The 14,600-nt window shown below is 40.7% G+C and overlaps 1 long non-coding RNA gene across 20 annotated transcripts in view; it reads left to right on the top strand.

Moving 5' to 3' along the window:
* LOC103351184 (uncharacterized) overlaps window positions 1-14,600 on the top strand; it is a 430,373-nt gene that overhangs the window by 68,194 nt on the left and 347,579 nt on the right. The gene's annotated exons all lie outside the window — the stretch shown is intronic.

Raw genomic sequence — 14,600 nt, 5'->3', positions numbered from 1 at the left:
CCATATAAATTATAGAATCATGTTTTCTGGTCCTGAGAGGGCCATTGGCATTTTTATTGCTTTGAATTTAAACCACTTTGGGTAACCTGGCCTTTTTAACATTATTTATTCTTCTAGTCCACAAACATTTTGAGGTCTTCAATTTTTTCATCAGGGCTTCTTAATTTTCATTGTGGAGATCATTCATTTCCTTGGCTAAACTTATTCCTAGTTGGTTTTGGTAAACATTATAAGCGGCATTACTTTTATGATCCCTGTCTCAGCAGTTTTGTTATTAGTGTCTAAAGTTTACTGACTTCTACATGTTGGCTTTGCATCTTGCAGCTTTACTGAATGTGATTATCAGTTCTAACAGTCTCTGGGTGAAGTCCTTAGGTTTTACTGTGTGTGTGTGTGTGTGTGTGTGTGTGTGTGTGTAAAATCTCATCTGCAAAGAGGAATAACTTTCTCCTTTCATGTTGTGTCCCCTTTATTTCATTCTCTTGCCTAACTTTATACTTCCATCTACAAGGAGGCAACTGTCATTTATGGAAAAATCCCTCCCCCAACTTTTTCCTCCAAATGATGGCGCACAGTGGCTATTAACCAGAGTTAGCACCCTAGATGAGAGGTAGTCCCTCCGTTACATTGAATACCTACTTGAGATCAGGTCATCTGAGAAATAAATATAAAACTAGTAATCATTAAAACTCTTCAAACAAAACAATGAAGGAGAAAGGTAAATAGGTATTTTGTTAATACGTACAGGTATATCTTTTTTAAAAATACACATAGCTGCTACAGTCCTCATCTCTGTAACTGAACATGAGGCAGTGGTTGACATTTAGCATTGTGTTCTTCCACTGTTCATCCAGTGTTCTCTTATATGCAGGTATACCTTAACTGGGAACCATTCTTGGTGGAATGATCCAAATCTTTGTTCTAGAAGCATTGAATTTCTAGTGGTCTTCATTGAGGTGTTGTAATCTTCCACTGACTGTACTACTTGGTATGGAAGTACTATGAGGTGTTTTGATGGATTCTGGCATAGACGTTGCTGTACCTACAGTGCAACAGCAATGCGATTTCTTTGATGACTTGGATCATCACAGCGGGTGCAGTAATGCCTCATCTGCCTATTGACTCAATGGCATAAGGAGCCCCAGTAGCCACATGGTAGTTGCAATTTATAATTTGATGGGGGTATTGTGTACCTTTTAATAGAAGCATTCCTCCTTTTTAAGTCAATATCTGTACATCACCAGGAAACAAGGTTGCAGTGATGGACTAGGACGTGTAATCATGAGAAGGGTTACTTCCACTTCACTCTGTTGATTTCATGTCTATGCATATTGGCAACAGGAGAATTAGTAGTTTATATTTATCTTGGGTTCCAAATCCACTGCATGTTGAATAGCATACCAATCCCAGTGACTTTTTCTTTTTTCTATAAATCATCCCTATTCTGTTAGGCTGTCTACTTCTCCATTTTGGGCTATGTAAAATGAGGGAATAACATGTGGAGAAGGTCAGAGGTGAGCTCCTCTGTTCCCTTTTTGCTCTGGGCAGTGTGAAGACCCAAGAGGTTTTTGTGATTCAATATCTTTCAGTTTTACGTGAGACACCAGAAATTCCGCATCCCAACTCTCATGGTCTGCATCTTCAAAATAATGTTCTACCCTTAGCATCAGACTTCAGTGTGCTTGCACTGAACAATCACAGTGGGGGTTACCCAAGGGAGTTGGAGCTAAGGAAGAGATGGAACCTCTGCTGGAAGCAGGAGAGGAGAACTTCCCTGATGTGTCCTTTCTTCTACCTTTGGTTGTGTTCTCCTGGGGCAAGGAATTTTAACAGAAGTGCTGCAGGAAGCCTATGGGGGCTTGGGGATGAAAATGGGCAGAGTTACTCAGAAGGTGACTGTAGCTGGATCCCGTAGGGGACACCTGGAATATAAATTGTTTCAGTTGTCTGACCCTGAAGCTAAGGAGCTGAGGTTTTGTACTCATCCATTTCTGTCCTTGGTTAAGTGTGAGTTTCCTCCTCCTAGAAGTAAATTTCCAACATGTCTAGCTCTTTGCAAAGCAAGGTGGGCTCCAGGATCCTGAAATCCATTTTCTGGAAAATAACTGCAGGCATTATCTTGGCATGAAATCACAGGGAAGTGTGTGATGTATCCACAAAAACAATGAAACGAGCACCCCAGATCCAAGTGCAAGTCTGACCTTACTGGCGCTATCCACGTTCTGCTTGTTTGAAACTATTGAATGTCACAGAATAAGGAACTATAGTTCCCATGAAAGGCAGCTGAGCAGAGAAAGATGCGGACTGTCTAAGAACAGTTTGCTAACCTCCTCAGCAAATGATGGAAGTGTTCCTCTTCCTCTGACATTGCATGTTTTTCTATGTCTAATTTAATGATTTCATGGTATACCAATATACAGTATACATATTTCTGTAGTTAATTTTTTGTTAAAAATTAGCTCTTCTGTAGGATAACTATTATTATGAAACAACCCTGAAACATAGGATTAGTTTGTCTTCAGTTTTTTCCTGAGGACAAATTCTGTTGGCACTTTAAGAGGGCGTCTGTGAAGATGAGGAGTGCTGCAGCATCAGACCCTACAACAACATGCAACACTCCTTGTATGAATGTACTTCAGCTGACATTTTGCACAAAGTGCTGGGTTTCAATGTCCATTGTATGATTTACTTTCTGAAAATTGAAACCCAATTTTGAAATAAATGATGTCATACTTGGCATTTTTGTCCCCCATATCTCATGAGCCTATATTTAGCTCAAATATAAGATGGCTGAACTGTTGATTACACAACTGAATAGTACAGTTCTTTTTCCCTCTCCCCTCAATCCCTATTTTCAAAGGCCCCTTTCAAGCTATGGAAGTAAAGCAATCCATACTGCCATTTTGGATTTGAAGGGAATTTAGATTTGTTACAGATCAGATGAACTTGCAAATAAAGCTTTGTAATTTAGATACTATACTCTGGGAAGTGGTTTTCACTTGCTATGAATAGAAGGATTTTTTTAAATAAGTTTTTTCATCTACTTGAAAAGCAGAGAAAAAGGGAGAGAGAAATCTTCCATCTGCTGGTCTGCTCCCCAAATGCCTGCAACAGCCAGGACTAAGCAAGGGTGAAGCCAGGAGCCCACAATTATTTTTTTCTTTTTCTTTTTTTGAAAGTCAGAGTTAGAGTGGGAGACAGGGAGAGAGAGGTCTTCCATTCGCTGGTTCACTCCCCAGATGGCCACAATGGCCAGAGCTGCACCGATCTGAAGCCAGGAGCTTCTTCCAGGTCTCCCACGTGGGTGCAGGGTCCCAAAGACTTGGGCCATCTTCTGCTTTCCCAGGTGACAGCAGAGAGTTAGATTGGAAGAGGGAGCAGCTGGGACTAGAATTGGTGCTCATATGGGATGCTGGCGCTCATATGGGATGCTGGCGCTTCAGGTCAGGGCTTTACCTCACTGTGCCACAGCGCCCCCCCCACCCCGAATTATTTCTTTAAATAAATTGAAAGTTTTTTATCATCACAATTTTCTTAAATTTTATCTAGTTGAATTGCAGAATTAGGGAGAGAGATCTTCTATCCACTGGTTGGTTCACTCCTCAAATGGTTATAACAGCCAGGGCTGAGCCAGGCCAAAGCCAGGAGCCTGGAACTCCCTATGGGTCTCACTTGTGGGTTCAGGGATCCAAGGACTGGGATATCTCCTGCTACATTCTCAGGTGCTTTAGCAGGGAGCTGGATGGGAAGCAGAGCAACCAGGGCTTGAACCGACACCCATATGGGACGTTGGTGTTGCAGATGGTAGCTTTACCCACTGTACCACACTACTTGCCCCAACACCAAGTCTTAAGTCACTTTGGAAGATTGGTATCTGGAAAGCACTGATTTGAAAGGAGAAAGTTTGGGGCCGGTGCTGTGGTACAGCAGGTTAACACCCTGGCCTGAAGTGCCGGCATCCCATATGGGTGCCAGTTGGAGACCAGTCTGCTCCTCTTCCAATCCAGCTCTCTGCTATGGCCTGGGAAAGCAGTAGAAGATGGCCCAAGTCCTTGGATCCCTGCACCCATGTGGGAGACCTGGAAGAAGCTCCTGGCTTCGGATCGGTGCAGCTCCAGCCGTTGCGACCAATTGGGGAGTGAACCATCAGATGGAAGACCTCTCTCTCTCTCTGCCTCTCCTCTTTCTCTGTGTAACTCTGACTTTCAAATAAATAAATCTTTTAAAAAAAGGAGAAAGTTTGCAATAATGAACTTTTTTTGAAAGCTGATCTTTTTTTATTTATTTTTTTATTTTTGACAGGCAGAGTGGACAGAGAGACAGAAAGGTCTTCCTTTACCATTGGTTCACCCTCCAATGGCTGCTGTGCCCGGTGCGCTGTGGCTGGTGCACTGCGCTGATCCAAAGCCAGGAGCCAGGTGCTTCTCCTGGTCTCCCATGCAGGTGCAGGGCCCAAGCACTTGGGCTATCCTCCTCTGCCCTCCTAGGCCACAGCAGAGAGCTGGACTGGAAGAGGAACAACTGGGACTGAATCCGGCGCCCTGACCAGGACTAGAACCCGGTGTGCCATAGACGCAGGTGGAGGATAGCCTGTTGAGCTGCGGCTCTGGCCAAAAGCTGATCATTTTTAATCTATGCTGATCTGGTAGATACTTATTAATCCAATTATTTTTGTACTGTATGTAAATTCCTAACAAGATTGAGGAGAGAATCTTCACCCAGAAGAGATTCTTTGCCTTTCCTCTGGCAGAGTTGTGTGTTGTAGGACTTCATCTCTTCTACTGGGAAGAGATTAACTTTTCACTATTGATGTATTCCGGGTTTTATATATCAGAACTCTCAGGTAGAAAAGTGATTTCATTCTTTGATTTGTAGGGCTTTCAATATCCATCATAATTCCTGTCATATCCCACAGATATTACTTTGACCATTGCAGCCAGCAATCCTGATGAAATCAGTGCAGTCTTCAGGGAGTTCTTTGAATCAAGACCATTAGGAGTCTTTAAATGAGCGCTGCCTCAGCGCTCACTGGGTGTGTTCAAAGGTGAGTTTCCATCAGTAATTAGATCTTTTATTCTTGGCTCTGAACAAGCAGAGTTTGTCATACTAGGACATTGCAAGGTTTGGAGCTTATTTGTGAAATCAAAGGAAGCAAAAGATACAGACCTTACTGTGGGAATAAAAGCTATTGAATATTGAGCTTTTTTATTTTCTGGGGATGTCATTAATTTCCTATCTATAGATTTATACAAGAGACTACATTATCAATTCATTTTCTGCTAAAGTAAAACTCTACATTTTTAATGTACCTTATTCCCTTGCACGTCCCAAATTGATAGTTTTCAGTGAATTCTGTTTATATAATTTTTGAATATGCTTTGCTTCTCTTTACCTAATCCTTACCTACCTATCCACCTCTTGTCTATATTCGACGTTAGCTATGTACTAAACATTTCTATAAAGGTGTGGCATATCAAATTGAAGGAAATGGGTAGGATTATTTGTAGATACCAGGGAAATAAAATGAGTAAAGTGGAATCATGAGCAGATCTTTTTATTTTTTGAAGATTTATTATGAAAGAAAAAAAATGCTTCTATCTGCCTTTTTACTTCACAGATGGATGCAATGGCCAGCAGTAGGACAGGCTGAAGCCAGGAGCTTAATCTAGGGCTCCTACATGAGTGGAAGGGATCCAAACACTTGGACCTTCTGCTGCTGCTTTTCCCAGGCCACTAGCAGGGAGCTGGATTGCAAGTGGAGCAGCTGGAAACAAACCATCTCCCATAGGGGATGCTGGCATTGAAGGTGGTGGCTTTACCTGCTATGCCACAATGCCAGCTCCTAGAACTTTTTTTTAATAGTTCAGGGGATCTGGTCTAATATTGAATAGCTAATAAAAGGTTCATCTTTGGGCACAACCATAACAGATATTATAATAGACCCATTGTTTTTTTTTAATTTCAAGATGCATATCCTTGGTTTCTAGGAGATCTGGGAAAAAAATCATTGGATCAATGTAAGCTTGCATTGTTAACTAGAAAAATGATTCTATGAATATAGTTCTGATTTTATAGACTTGGGTTTGGGCACAGAGGTCTTCATTTTAACTTTAAAGTGCTTATAAGTGCTCCAAGAATCACATTTATTAACACTATTATGATATGAACATTTGAGTGTTGAGGATTCCCACTTATTTCCTGAAGTCCTCACCAAGATTATCTTTTGAGGATGCTCTGTGGTTCACAACCAGTTAAGATGATGTCTTTCCTAGACTTCAGTTTTTCTCACAAGGATCTCGGCCTCCACCTTCTCCCACTCATCCCAGCTCGTTGAATTGTAGGCCTTCATAGTTCTTGATGTTATGATTATGTCAAATCACAGTAGATTTAGTAGCACCACAGTAGATTCAGTATACAATGTGTTGGGTAAAATGACAGTGAGTTAGTATAGAAATGGAGGAGAGAAGGGTTGGCTGTGAAACATTTAAGATAAACTTGTTGAGTAGGTAGGAAGAGAGTGGGAGATATGAAGGAATGCTCTTAGATCTTGCTGGATTATTGAGTGGTCTAGTGACAGGAATGTGTTGAACACAGGGAGGATGAGGCAGGTAAGGTATGGACAACCGCCACTCTGCACCTATGGTTATGTGTTATTCATTAACCTTGCTTCAAAGGTTTACATTCCATCTATTCTGCAGATCTGTCCATACACTGAGCCCTGTGCCTGAGACATTTTATTCTTCCTAAGAAACTTACTGCACTGCCCTCCACTTTGGAGGCATGAAGTTTTATGGAGGTGATGTTATCAGAAGGAACCATATGACACATGGTATAGCATTTTCTATGAAGCCTTCACTATGAGAACATGTGGGAGAAATCATTCCATGATCCTTGCACTGGATTAGTAACTTTCTGAGCAACTGGTGTGGTCTTAATTTATAGACACAAAAACGAAATCATGGAACAAATTGAAACACCCTCTATGGCTGTCAGAAAGCTTGGAAGCAATTGCGTTGCGTACTTGAAATCTGTAGATAGTTTCTGGTCCTCTGGACTTAGTCTTACCTGCTCAACTGTCTTTTACTTCATGTAGTTATTGTACTGAATTCACTCTTACCTGTCCAACCCCGTTTACCTTTTATTATTTGCTCTTACTGAACTAAATACAGTTTTGGTAATATGCTTTAAATTTTTTCTGGAACAGGCTGGAGTGAAAATGAAGAAAAATTAAACATAAAGTAAGTTACTGGTGAGGATGGTAAATCTAGGCTTTGGTTCTTCAAGTGAGATTTGAACCATATAAGATTAAGATTTCTTCTTTAGCTCTCTAGGTTTTTAAAGAATTATCTGTTTGAGAGGCAGAGAAGGAGAGAGACACTCTCCCAACCCCAACAGCTGGGTCTGGTCCAGGCCAAACCCAGGAACTAGGAAGTCTATGTGAGTCTCCCACTTTGACAGAGGCCAAAACACTAAGGACGTCTTCCATTGCCTTCTCAGGAATGTTAGCAGGAAGTACAACAGTGAAGACTCAGATGTGGGATACTGGCATTGAAGCACCAGTTTAACCTGCTGCACCACAATTCTGGCCTGTCTGTAGTTTCTGTTTCTAAATTAGGGACGTTTCCAGGTTTGAGCCAGAATATACCATGAGTACCTCAAACTGACAAAGCTTCAACCATCATGTCTTTGCTTATGGAATTATTGATTATTCAGAATGTTGCTATTCCTGAAAATGACACAGTAGCTGCTTTGGCCCAGGATATTCTTCCTCAACATTCACTGTAACATTGTATACCACAGTACTGTTACAGTAAAGCCAGATAGCATTTCCTTTGCTTTCCTTTCTTTTTCTTGAAGTCTAGCTCATTCAGCAAGTTTAGACATTCAACTTCTGATGATTGAGATTGATCTTGCAAGTTCTTTCACTAAAGAAGTTATGAAACTAAAGTTATGTGAATCTCATATATTTCCTTTATACCATTACAGAAATATAGGGTTACTCCTGCCCCCTCCCTTTCTTTCTTCCCCCCCATATTCCCACTCTGAATTTCCACAACACTCTTTATTTTTAAAGATTTATTTATTTGAAAGAGTTACACAGAGAGAGAGGAGGGCAGAGGAAGAAAGGGGTATTCCATCTGTTGGTTCATTCCCCAAATAGCTGCAACGGCTGGAGCTGTGCTGACCCAAAGCCAGGATCCTCTTCTGGGTCTTCCACACGGGTGCTGGGGCCCAAGGCCTTGGACCATCTTCCATTGCTCTCCCAGGCTACAGCAGAGAGCTGGGTCAGAACTGGAAGAGCTGGGTCTTAAACCAGCACCCAAATGGGATGCCGGCACTGTAGGCGGCGGCTAAACCTGCTACACCACAGTGCTGGCCCCTCCACGACAATCTTATTTTATTTTTTTAGTACACTTAAATCTTGTATAGTTAACACTAACAAATAGTATGTAGAGAAAACAAAAAGCAAAATAAAACAGTGTTTCTCAATGAAAGAGACAAGGGCTACAAACCATCATTGATTGTCGAAATGTCTATTTCACTCCAATACACTATATTTTAGGTACTCTATTATCTCTGATCATTGAAAGCATATATCGGCTGGTGCCGTGGCTCAATAGGCTAATCCTCTGCCTGTGGCGCTGTCACACTGGGTTCTAGTCCCGGTCAGGGCGCCGGATTCTGTCCAGGTTGCTTCTCTTCCAGGCCAGCTCTCTGCTGTGGCCCGGGACAGTGGAGGATGGCCCAAGTGCTTGGGCCCTGCACCCGTATGGGAGACCAGGAGAAGCACCTGGCTCCTGGCTTCAGATCAGCGCGGCGGCAGCACCGGCCACAGCGGCCGTTGGAGGGTGAACCAACAGAAAAAGGAAGACCTTTCTTTCTGTCTGTCTCTCTCACTGTCCACTCTGCCTGTCAAAAAAAAAAAAAAAAAAAAGTTCTTTCTCAGCCATGGCATTGTCCATGTATATAAAGGCTATTGATTTTTTTGTGTTGATTTTTATATCCTGCAACTTTTACCAAATGCTTTGAGTTCAAATAGTCTCAGTGGATTCTTTTGGATCCCCTATGTATAGAATCATGTCATCTACAAATAGGGATAGTTTGACTTTCTTCTTCCCAACTTGTAGCCCTTTGATTACTTTTTCTTGCCTAATGGCTCTGTTGTATTTTATCAAATGCTTTCTCTGTGTCTATTGAGATAATCATATGGTTTTTATTTAGCAACTTGTTAATGTGATATAGCGAATTTATCGACTTATGAATGTTGAATCATCCTTGTATACCAGGGATACATCCAACTTGTTTCGAGTAAATGATCTTTCTGATGTGTTGTTGGATTCAATTGGCTTGTATTTTGTTGAGGATTTTTGTGTTCATGTTCATCAGGGGAATTGGTCTGTAGTTCTGCCTCTCTGTTGTATCTTTCTCAGGATTTGGAATTAAGGTGATGGTGGCTTCATAGGAAGAATTTGGGAGGATTCTCTTCATTTCAGTTGTTTTGAATAGCTTGAGAAGAATTGTAGTTCTTTAAATGTCTGGTAGAATTCAACAGTAAAGCCATTGGTCCTGGGCTTTTCTTTGCTGGGATGATTTTTATTACTAATTCAATTTCCATTTTGGTTATAGGTTTGTTTAGGTTTTCTGTGTCTTCATGGCTCAATTTAGGTAGATTGTATATGTCCAGGGAATTATCCATTTCTTTTCCAGTTTTTTTTTTTTTTTGCATACAGCTGTTTGTAATTCCTAATGATTCTTTTTATTTCTGTTGTGTCCATTGTTAAATTTCCTTTTTCATCTCTAATTGTATTGATTTAGGTCTTCTCCCTCTTTTTCTTGGTTAGTTGGACCAATTTGGTTTATTTTTTTTTTTAAAACAAAGCTCAACATTCACTGATCTTTTATAGGTTTTTTGTTTCAATTTTGTTTATTTTCTCCTAATTTTGGGTTTGGTGTACTGTTTTTCTATGTCCTTGCGATGCATTGATAGCTCATTTGATGCCTTTCCAGTTTCTTAATGTAGGCATCAATTGCTATAAACTTTTATCACTGCTTTTGTTGTATTCTATAAGTTTTGATATGTTGTCTACATTTGTGTCCAGAAACTTTTTGATTTCTCTTTTGATATCTTCTATGACCCATTGTTCATTCAGAAGTATATTGTTCAGACTGTATGTGTTTGCATATGTTCTAGAGATTCCTGAATTGGTGATTTCCAGCCTTATTCCATTGTGTTCTGAGAAGATGCATGGTATGATTTTTTTTTTAAATTTGCTGAGACTTGATTTATGACCTAGCATGTGGTCAATCCTAGAGAAAGTTCCATGTACTGGTGAGAAGAATGTATATTCTGCAGCTGTAGGATGGAAAGTTCTGTAGATATCCATTAGGTCCATTTGGTCTATAGTGTAGATTAACTCTGTTTCCTTTCTAGTTTTCTGTCTGGTTGATCAGTCTGTTGTTTAAAGTGGGGTATTGAAGTCCCCTGTTGTTATTGTTTTGGAGTTTATGTCTCCCTTTAGATTCATTAACAGTTCTTTTAAATAGCCAGAATGAAAATTTTCCTGCCAACAGAGCTGATAGATCATGTGCATATACATTTATTATAGTCACATCACTTGTTGAGTTGATCCCTTAATCATTACATAATGGCCTTCTTTGTTTCTTAACAGTTTTTGTGTGAAAGTCTATTTTGTCTGATATTAGGATGGCTGCACCAGTTTTTTTATTTGTTAGCATCAAATACCTTTTTCCATCCTTTACCTTTCAGTCTGTGTTATATCCTTGCTGGTGAGGTATATTGCTTGTAGGCAGTAAATACAGAAGTGTTATTCTTTAATCCATTTGGCCAGTCTGTATGTTTTAATTGGAGAATTTAGTCCATTCACATTCAAGTTTAGTATTGATAAGTAATGACTTAGCCCTCCTAATTTTCTATAAATATCCTTATTGCTTGCTTTGGATTTCCTCTGTACTTTTACCAGGAGGTTTTTTGCCTTTGCATTCTTTCATGATAATGGCTCTTTTTTGTGTTTCTGTGTGTAACATAGCCTTAAGCACGTTTTGTAAGGCAATTTGTAAACAAAATTTCTGTTTATGGAAGATCTTTATTTCACCTTCATTCACAAGTAAGAGCTTTGTGCAGTGTAGTAGTCATGGTTGATAGTCTTAAGATTTGGACCATATCTCTCATTTCTCTCACCCTGTAGGGTTTCTAATGAGTAATCAACTGTGAGTCTAATGTGAGATCCTCTGAAATCTGATTTCTCTGGTGCACATTTATAATCTGTTCTTGGTTTTACTGTTGAAAGTTTGACTACATTGTGTCATGGTGATGATCTTTTCTGGGCCTATTTGGAGTTCTACGTGATTCCTGTACTTGGAAGTCCCCTTCTTCAAGATAGGGAAGTTTTCTGTTGTTAGTTCACTGAGTAGGTTTACTAATCCATTCTCTTTCCATAACATTAGGAACTACTAATACATGTATGTTGGTCATTTGTTAGTATCTCATAAATCTCAAACAATGTTCTTAGTTTATCTAATTTCTTTTTTTGATCTGACAGAGAGATTTCCAAAAATTTGTCTTGTTCGGATATTCTTTCTTCTGTGTCACCAAGTCTGTTAAGGCTTTCCATTGTAATTTTTATTTGACATGTTGAATTCTTCATTTGTAATATTTCAGTTTGATTTCTCTTCAGTATCTAAATCTCATAGGAAAGTTTTTCATCCATGTCTTCTATGGATTTCCTTAACTCATGAATTTGCTTCTCATTGTTTCTGAATTACCCTATGAGCATTCTTCAGGATTCCTTTTCAGGTATTTCATCAATCTCTTCATCTTCACATTCTAATATTGAAATGTGCTCCATTGGAGGAGTCATTTTGTCTTCCTTACTGTTTATAGAACTTATGTGTTTGTTTTTAGTCATTTGTGGAAATATGTGTGTTTTTTTCCTCTTCTGATGCATTTTGTCTTTGAACTATGCCTCAGTGGCTTAGTGGAGTGTCTGCTCTTTCAGTGAATACTTAGATGTGCTGGGTGTGTCCAGGGAGCTCTGGATAGTGCTCTAGGATGGTGCAGGAATCTAGGGTGACACCCAAGTTGAGTATAGTAGATCTCCTCTCTTGTCAGCAGTGCTGAGGATATGAGTGTCTGTTGACTTAGCACAACATCACCTCCTCTCTTCCAAGGTGATTGATGGGCAGAGTTAGCCCACAGTGGGTACAGCACCTATCCGGACTGGCACGTGAACTACACAATGGATCTCTGTAGTCCTCAGAGTGTGGATCCCTCTACAGTGACCCACTCCAGGCCATCAGAGAGCTCTGCATCTCTGATGCTAAACACAGTAATTTCCCAGAGAACCAGCTATGCCACAGAATTCCTACAGTCACAGCACATAAGACTCCCATAGTCATGGGATGCAGGTTGATCTGTTCCACCCTGCATTCCTGCCCCATCCACAGAGAGCAGAGGTGTTCCCAGAGCCAGCTGCCTGTGGGTGCTCACCCTGTCAGTTTGAGCCCTGGAGCCTATGATATGTTGAAAGGCTGGGGACACATGATGGTACTACATGGTACCCAGACCCTTGCCAACCCTCCCAGCCAGAATCAATCAGTGGTGAACATGGCTTCTTCCCTGTTTTAAGATTTCTTGGTCACAGGCATGTACAAGAGCTACCACAGCCTCTACTGGTGTCAGTGGAGCTTTCTCCCCACCAGTTGCCAGACATCTTAGTGGGGGTTGGAGACAAAGAAATGTGCTTTTCTTTAACTGGATTTGGTGTGTACCCTGCCTCTATCTAGGGCTCCAGGCTGGACTCAATGTAGTCCCCAAGACTGTCCCTCAGGCATTATCACCAGTGGCTCGGGCTGCTAACGTCTGTTACCTCGCTGTCCAAAGCTGGCATCTCCTCTAGCTTCCAGCAGCTGGGGTTGTGTGTTGTGTCTGTGCTTCTTGCTGCATGTCCTCACTTTGCATGCTGCTCCACCATGTTCCTCTTCCTTCAGTAGAATTTCTACTGCAAACTTCTGTCTAGCTCTCCCTTGGGAATGTACTTCCTCTACTTTTCTTCTGCTTTTTTTCCCTGTTCAAAAGCAGCACATAGTTTCCCTATTCAGCCATCTTGGAGTCCCCCCAAACTGTGTGTGTTAATGAACCAATTCTGTAGTTTGACGAAAGGTAAAAGCAGGGAAAACCCAGAGGAATAATGAATTTCTTTATAGGATTGGCCACACAGTATAGCACTGGGATGTTTTTGGAAGGATGAATTTAATTGCTTTGGGTCAAAAACAAAGATATAGGGCAAAGCGTAGTTAGATATCTCCTCTAAAATACATTACCAAAATTAAAATGAAAGAGAATTGGAGTCTATTCCCAAGTAGAGAAATAGGCAACATCTCTGAGATCATTGGACTTAGACGAGCAAGGATACAGATCTAAGGACTTCTGTATAGTCTTTGTTTTTTCTTTCTTTTTTTTTTTTTTAAAGATTTATTTGCTTGAAAGGCAGAGTTACAGAGAGGTATAGGCGTGGAGAGAGGGAGGCAGAGATTTTTAAGGTTTATTTATTTGAAAGTCAGAGAAAGAGAGGCAGAGAGAGTTCTTCCATCTGCTGGTTCACTCCCCAGTTGGCTGCATTGGCTGGAGCTGCACTGATCCAAAGCCAGGAGCTTCCTCTGGGTCCCCCACATGAGTGCAAGGGCTCAAGGACTTGGGTCATCTTCCACTGCTTTCCTAGAACATAGTGGAGAGCTGGATTAGAAGTGGAGCAGCTTGGACTTGAACTGGCATGCACATGGGATGTGCAGGCAGTGGCTTTACCCACTATGCTCAGTGCTGGACCCTGTATAGTCTCCTTCAAAGCCCCATGCATGAAATTTCTGTTCTGAGTTAGATTGATTTAGATGCCTACCAAAGTCTAGGTATAATAGGGAACATAAGCCTTGATATTTAAAACTTAACATGTTCATTTTTGCAAGGCCTAGGGTGGAGAAAAATTGGAATGTTTTTGTGAGATGTACTTCTCATGAGGGCTGGAGGACTTTCTGGGAGTGAGTGGTGTGTGCCAGTGTTCTAAGGCAGTGGTACCCAGAGAGGTGGACTGCTTGGTGCAGTATCACACAGATTGGGCCACATCTAATCAGTGGGCCAAAGTAGCATTTTCAGGAAATGAGCACTCATGAGACCTTTATCATGAGAATAATATTAGCTGTCATAGAGGAGCATTTTCTCTAGGCCAGGCATGATACTAGCCGCTGATTTATTAGCTGACCTTCTCTTAGTTATGTGAAATTAATATACCTTTTAGGGTATGAACCAAGGCTCTGAGATAGTTTTCCACTGAACTGTATTTGAAAAGAAATACTAATTGGTCATTGTTACAACACTGAGTGTTGTTTATTGATCACTTGCAATTTGGGGATTCAGAAGAACCCTGGAAGGTAAGATATGTTTCCATGTGCAACAGGAGGAAACTGAATTTCACAAAATGTAGTTACTTATTGTACGTTGTGCAGTTTTTAAGTGGTAGAATTAGAATTCAAACCCAGCCTTTCTTATTCCAAAGGTTCATGTGCTTGGTTTGGCAGGAGGGATTTAG

This window comes from Oryctolagus cuniculus, chromosome 12, assembly GCF_051225735.1.
Source record: "Oryctolagus cuniculus isolate XC-2025 breed Fujian yellow rabbit chromosome 12, ASM5122573v1, whole genome shotgun sequence".
NCBI lineage: Eukaryota > Metazoa > Chordata > Mammalia > Lagomorpha > Leporidae > Oryctolagus > Oryctolagus cuniculus.
The sequence above is the reverse complement of the archived record's forward strand: the minus strand, read 5'-3'. Positions and strand labels throughout refer to the sequence as shown.